This window comes from Hyla sarda, chromosome 1 (assembly GCF_029499605.1).
Source record: "Hyla sarda isolate aHylSar1 chromosome 1, aHylSar1.hap1, whole genome shotgun sequence".
Taxonomy (NCBI): domain Eukaryota; kingdom Metazoa; phylum Chordata; class Amphibia; order Anura; family Hylidae; genus Hyla; species Hyla sarda.
Window position 1 is genome coordinate 558,292,581 of NC_079189.1, and position 7,370 is coordinate 558,299,950.

At 46.7% G+C, this 7,370-nt stretch overlaps 1 pseudogene; it reads right to left on the minus strand.

Moving 5' to 3' along the window:
• Positions 1-5,140: 5,140 nt before the first annotated feature.
• LOC130343629 (U2 spliceosomal RNA) lies at positions 5,141-5,314 on the minus strand (annotated as a pseudogene).
• Positions 5,315-7,370: the final 2,056 nt, after the last annotated feature.

The following is a 7,370-nucleotide window of genomic DNA, read 5'->3' on the forward strand; positions in this document are numbered from 1 at the left end:
GAGGAGGAGGAGGGGGTAATCTGGGGGGTACTATCTTCCTACAAGGGAGGGGGGGTAATCTGGGGGGTACTAGCTTCCTACAAGGGGGGGTGGTAATCTGAGGGGTACTACCTTCTTACAAGGGAGGGGGGGGGTAAATCTGGGGGGGTACTACCTTCCTACAGGGGGGGGGTTAATCTTGGGGGTATTACCTTCCCACAAGGGGGTGTAATCTGGGGGGTACTACCTTCCCACAAGGGAGGGGGGGTAATCTGGGGGGTACTACCTTCCCACAAGGGAGGGGGGTAATCTGGGGGGTACTACCTTCCTACAAGGGAGGGGGGGTTAATCTGGAGGGTACTACCTTCCTACAAGGGAGGGGGGTTAATCTTGGGGGGTACTACCTTCCTACAAGGGAGGGGGGGTTTAATCTGGGGGGTACTGCCTTCCTACAAGGTAGGGAGGGGGTTAATCTTGGGGTACTCCCTTCCTACAAGGGAGGGGGGGTTAATCTGGGGGGTACTGCCTGTCTACAAGGGGGGGGGTAATCTGGGGGTACAACCTTCCTACTGGGGGGGCAGGTAGTAGCCCCAGAATAACCCCCTCACCCCCAGTAGGAAGGTAGTACCCCCAGATTAACCCCCTCCCCCAGCAGGCATGTACTACCCCCAGATTACCACCCCCCCCCCAGTAGGCAGGTAGTGCCCCCCATACCGTATGCACTGACTGGCTGTCTGGTAGTGCCCCTTACAATACAGGGAGGTATTACATGCTCTGTACTCTTTACCTGTATTACTGAAGTGTATGCACTGACTGGTGTCTGGTAGCGCCCCCTACAGTACAGGGAGGTATTACATGTTCTTTACTCTTTACCTGTATTACTGAAGTGTATGTACTGACTGGTGTCTGGTAGCGCCCCCTACAGTACAGGGAGGTATTACATGTTCTTTACTCTTTACCTGTATTACTGAAGTGTATGTACTGACTGGTGTCTGGTAGCGCCCCCTACAGTACAGGGAGGTATTACATGTTCTTTACTCTTTACCTGTATTACTGAAGTGTATGTACTGACTGGTGTCTGGTAGCGCCCCCTACAGTACAGGGAGGTATTACATGTTCTGTACGCTTTACCTGTATTACTGAAGTGTATGCACTGACTGGTGTCTGGTAGCTCCCCCTACAGTACAGGGAGGTATTACATGTTCTGCACTCTACCTGTGCCAGGGTTAGCTGCTCCTTTTGGACACCAGTTGAGGGCGGCTACATTTCGTGTGTACTGTACAGGACCCTGAAGAAGCTCCTGTCCTCTATATAGACCAGTCTGTCCAAACCAGGGTCCCTCCAGCTGTTGCAAACCTACAACTCCCAGCATGCCTGGACAGCCTTTGGCTGTCCAGTCATGCTGGGAGTTGTAGTTTTGCAACAGCTAGAGGCACTCTGGATGGGAAATAACTGATATAGACAGTGATTTACAGCTCCCAGCAGATCTTTCTTACTTTTATATGTAAGGACTTGCTTTATCTATATTAGTTATCTACTTATTTTTCTTTAATCCTCACCTTTTCCTATTTCGGATGACATTTTGGGGCATCAAAACCAATTATCAGGTTTCCATAGAGTTATGGTCCCAACATACAATGGTTTCAACATACAATGGTCGTCCTGGAACCAATTAATATTGTAACTTGAGGGACCACTGTATATTGGATTGTATCCAATATACATTAAACATTTGCAAAAAAAACAGCACTGTCCCATACAATTTGTATGGTACAGTGGTGTTTTTTTGCAAATGTTCATTTGTTCAAAATGTTCAAATTTCATGTACATTAAATGCAACAGCACAGTGCAAATACTGCTGTTGCATTTAATGTGCATGAAAATTGCACTGTAAACCTCCTTTATTATTTATATAAAGTGTGTGTGAACTTAATCTGTATAGCTATGCTGTGGTTCCTGTAGGCTTTGCGTGCGTAAGGTGCGGGGGGGCCTCCATGTCTATTTTGCTTGGGGCCCCCAAATTCCTTCAAACGGCCCTGCGTACATGCATAAAACAGAAAGCACAGACCGGGTTTAAATGATTTCTACCTCACACCGACATTGATAAATCTCCCCCAAAGTCCTGAAGTCTACTGCCTTATGTTCTGCAGCAAGGGGGACCAGAGTGCTGTGTACCTGACCATACCAGAAATAAAGATGGCGGATGGGCAGAGCGGAGTCATCTGTTGCTACTCTGAACACTCTTAGGGTGGCTGTAGTCACAAAGGTTTGATGCTCTGTCTAAGGGCTGTCTCTGAAAGGCTGATGCCTAGCTCTCTAAAGTGTATTCCATTACAGATGTGTTTTTATGTGTTTCAATATATTGCATGCATGTACTGAGACATAAATAGAGTGTAAGGGTTAACAATCTCTACCCAAAAGTGTATGTTCACTGTAAGAGCATTGGTAACCCTTGTACACCCTTTAGCCCAGTGTTTCCCAACCAGTGTGCCTCCAGCTGGTGCAAAACTACAATCCCCAGCATGCCCGGACAGCCGAAGGCTGTCCGGGCATGCTGGGAGTTGTAGTTTTGCAACAGCTGGAGGCACACTGGTTGGGAAAGACTGCTTTAGCCAATTGGAAGAAGAAAAAAAAACACCTGTCTTGCAGCTCTCTCACCTTCAGGGTACATTCAGACGTGCGGATATTCACAGCGTATTTCGCTGCGGATCCGCCGCTGAAGGACCTCCTATATGCTGCCTTTATATTTGCCTGCTCGGAGTGACGAGCAGACACAGTGCAATGTGCGAGTCGCCGCGCGCATGCGCAGTATACTCGCACATCACGGCAGCTCTCGGCCTAGCTCATTGAGCAGGGGAAGCAGCCGCGATGTGTGCGAGTACACCGCGCATGCGCGGCGACTCGCACATCACAGTGTGTCTGCTCAGAGCGGCGTATTGCCGCTCCGAGCAGGCACATTTAAGGGCACCACACAGAGGTCCTTCAGCGGCGGATCTGCAGTGTAAAATACGCTGTAAATCCGCACGTGTGAACGTACCCTCAGGGGGAGTTTGCCTAATATTCCAACACTGTTCCAACACACTTCATTCTGCCTTGCGTCTCTCGCTTCAGAGTTACTACAAGGTAGCATTAAAGCGGTACTCCGGTGGAAAACATAATTATTATTATTTTTTTTAATCAACTGGAGCCAGAAAGTTAAACAGATTTGTAAATTACTTCTATTAAAAAATAATCTTTTCCCTTCCAGTACTTTTTAGCAGCTGTATGCTACAGAGGAAATTCTTTTCTTTTTAATTTCTTTTTTGTCTTGTCCACAGTGCTCTCTGCTGACACCTCTGTCCGTGTCAGGAACTGTCCAAAGTAGCATAGGTTTGCTATGGGGATTTTCTCCTGCTCTGGACAGTTGCTGCCACGGGCATCAGGTGTCAGCAGAGAGCTCTGTGGACAAGACAAAAAAAAAATTAAAAAAGAAAATAATTTCCTCTGTAGCATAAAGCTGCTAAAAAGTACTAGAAGGATAACGATTTTTTTTAATAGAAGTAATTTACAAATCTGTTTGACTTTCTGGCACCAGTTGATTTAAAAAAATAATAAAATGTTTTCCTCCGGAGTACCCCTTTAAGGAGAAAGATGAAGTTGAAAGGGCATCCCTGCAAAAAGAAGAGTAGGTGCACTGTTCCCACGGACCTGGGGCCTGATCAGCGACCTGGGATTACCTTTCTGGATGTGCTTGAGAAGTCAAGTCCCAGATAGCCTAAGGAAATGTAAGTGATGGAAGGGATCTATGCATTTTCCCCCAAAGACCACTCTTGATAGCCTGCTCAGTTACATTGGACGTAAAGCTAGTGCAGTGTTCCAGTCACAAGTAAAGTCTAAAATATACAACTATATCTCATCTCAGTATAGGGGAGAACAAGCTAAAATAAGTATTGAACATGTCACCATTTTTCTCACTAAATATATTTCCATGTGCTATTGACATGAAATATTCGCCATATGTTGGTAACAACCCAAGTAATCCATATTTACAAAGAAACCAAAACACATGTGATGTGAAATAATGTGAAATTAAACAGGAAAAAGTACTGAACACATTAAGAAAGGGAGGTGCAAAAGGCATGGAAAGCCAAGACAACAGCTGAAATCTATTAGTAATTAAAAAGTAATCCAGACCCTTGTCAGTGCAAATTAATATCAGCAGGTTCAGTCCCAACTGATGGCTACAAAAAGGTCTCATTGCCAAAGTGTCACACAAGACACATCTCATGATGGGTAAAAGCAAAGAGCTTTCTCAAGACCTTTATAACCTAATTGTTTCAAAACATAACAATGGTGTTGGGTACAGGCACATTTCTAACCTTCTGAATGTTCCAATGGTCCATAATACAGAAGTAGAAAGACGATAATTTTTTTTTCTTTAATTTTTTTTATTAAGAGCCGAGGCAAGTGCTCTCTATCACCCAAAGTGCAAGAAAAAGTGCAAACGTGTCACACTAAAATACGTGCACAAAGGATGCGGTCTATCGCTAAGCCCTTCTCCAACAGGACAGAGGCCCCCCAACAAACCTACCCATCACCTCCGGGCCAAAAGGCACCTGCAAGGATCCATGTTCGATGCCGCCTTTTGCCGAAGCTACTTAGGGACCACAAATGCACCTGGCTTCAGCCTAGGGGTGAGCCAGGGTATCAGCCAAGGAGCCGTATACTGATGGCATCTTGACCGAAGCCAAGATGCCCAGGGGTTGCAGGGAGGGGAGGAACCTAATGGCCACACACACCTCCCCTAGACCGCCAGGAGGGACACCCAGAAGGGCTACCGCATCCTGACAATCCTGTGTACAAAATAAACACGTAAAAGTGGCACAGTGATATATAAAAAAATTAAATTAGTGGGCAGATATATTGTACTATATTAGTGCAGATATACTGTGCTATACGGATACGGTCATCCGGCTGGATCTATAAAAATTTCCCTGATCCTAGCCAGAAGGCCAGGATACCAAGGGTGATTGCCACAGATGAAGAGGTAATGGTGCAGTGCTTCCACTCAGTGGCAAATCCATCCAGTGAGTTTAGGCACCTCAGGGTCACCACTTCCCGAGGCACAAATGTACCTCAGCTCTACACCCCCCCCCCCCCCCCCCCCCCCCAACCTCCCCAGACCCCCCTGGCCAGACCTGGAGGAAACAGAGCACATCAGAGCAGCTGTTGAGCTGGTTCTGTGGCACCAGCCCCGGAACACCTGCTCCTCCATGCAGCCATCCATTCCTACCAGTGGACTACCTGATAAGAACAGATACTACACTTGATCTTAGCCAAAAGGTCGAGAAGCGATGATTTCACCATCAATTTTCCCCGACCAGGTGCTCCTCGCAAGATTTCTGACAGAGGAGTGAGAAGAATAAGCAGAAGGGTTTCCAAGAGACAAGGACATGTGTGGAGAACTTCAAAAAGACCTGGAATTAGCAGGTACTTAATAAGAAAAAGGGTGACACGTTTAATATATATTTCACTCGCTGTATATATATATATATATATATATATATATATATATATATATATATCACCCAGGGTATACAGTGGGGAAAAAAAGTATTTAGTCAGCCACCAACTTTGCAAATTCTCCCACTTAAAAAGATGAGAAAGGCCTGAAATTTTCATCATAGGTATACCTCAACTATGAGACATAATGAGAAAAAAAATCCATAAAATCACATTGTCTGATTTTTTAAGAATTTATTAGAAAATTATGGTGGAAAATAAGTATTTGGTCAATAACAAAAGTTAATCTCAATACTTTGTTATATACCCTTTGTTGGCAATGACAGAGGTGAAATGTTTTCTGTAAGTCCTCACAAGGTTTTCACTCACTGTTGCTGGTATTTTGGCCCATTCCTCCATGCAGATTTCCTCTAGAGCAGTGATGTTTTGGGGCTGTCACTGGGCAACACGGACTTTAAACTCTCTCCAAAGGTTTTCTATGGGGTTGAGATCTGCAGACTGGCTAGGCCACTCCAGGACCTTGAAATGCTTCTTACGAAGCCACTCCTTCATTGCCCGGGCATTGTGTTTGGGATCATTGTCATGCTGAAAGACGGAGTCATGTTTCATCTTCAATGCCCTTGCTGATGAATAGTGATGTCCCGAATAGTTCCCGGCGAACATGGCTTGTTCGCGTTCGCCACGGTGTGCGAACATATGCGATGTTTGATCCGCCCCCTATTCATCATCATTGAGTAAACTTTAACCAATCAGCAGCAGACCCTCCTTCCCAGACCCTCCCACCTCTTGGACGGCATCCATTTTAGCTTCATTCTGAAGCTGCATGCTTAGTGAGAAGGAGGGACAGTGTAGCTGCTTGTGATTTAATTGGGAAATCGATAGCTAGGCTAGAATATTCAGTGTCCACTACAGTCCTGAAGGACTAATCTGATCTCTGCTGTAAGGACAGCACCCCAAATAGCCCTTTCTAGGGCTAGAACATCAATCTGTGTAATCTAATTGCATTTGCCTGCCTTCCAGCGTGTGTGTCAGGCTCCCAGCGTATACTGTGCCCACTTGCCCAGTGCCACCACTCATATCTGGTGTCACAATAGCTTGCATTTTTTTAAAAATACTTTTTTGACTGTAATATAATAGCAGTCAGTAACCTTCACACGTGTGCTTTGCAACAGCTGGAGGCACCCTGGTTGGGAACCACTGGTTTAAAGGGGTACTCCTTTCAATCAACTACAGTATTCAGTGTCCACTACAGTCCTGAAGGACTAATCTGATCTCTGCTGTAATGACAGCACCCCAAATAGCCCTTTTTAGGGCTAGAACATCAGTCTGTGTAATCTAATTGCAGTTGCCTGCCTGCTAGCGTGTGTGTCAGGCTCACAGCATATAATGTGCCCACTTGCCCAGTGCCACCACTCATAAAAAAAAAAACTTTTTTGACTGTGAAATAATTGCAGTCAGTTTCCTTCACACGTGTGCATTTCAGGGCCTGCCAGGGCACAGTGTCACACAGTGCAACTGTTACGCCGAGCGCTCCGGGTCCCCGCTCCTCCCCGGAGCGCTCGCTTCACTCTCCCCGCGGCAGCGCTCCGGTCACGTCCTCTGACCCGGGGCGCTGCGATTCCGTTGCCAGCCGGGATGCGATTCGCGATGCGGGTAGCGCCCGCTCGCGATGCGCACCCCGGCTCCCCTACCTGACTCGCTCTCCGTCTGTTCTGTCCCGGCGCACGCGGCCCCGCTCCCTAGGGCGCGCGCGCGCCGGGTCTCTGCGATTTAAAGGGCCACTGCGCCGCTGATTGGCGCAGTGGTTCCAATTAGTGTTTACACCTGTGCACTTCCCTATATCACCTCACTTCCCCTTCACTCCCTCGCCGGATCTTGTTGCCTTAGTG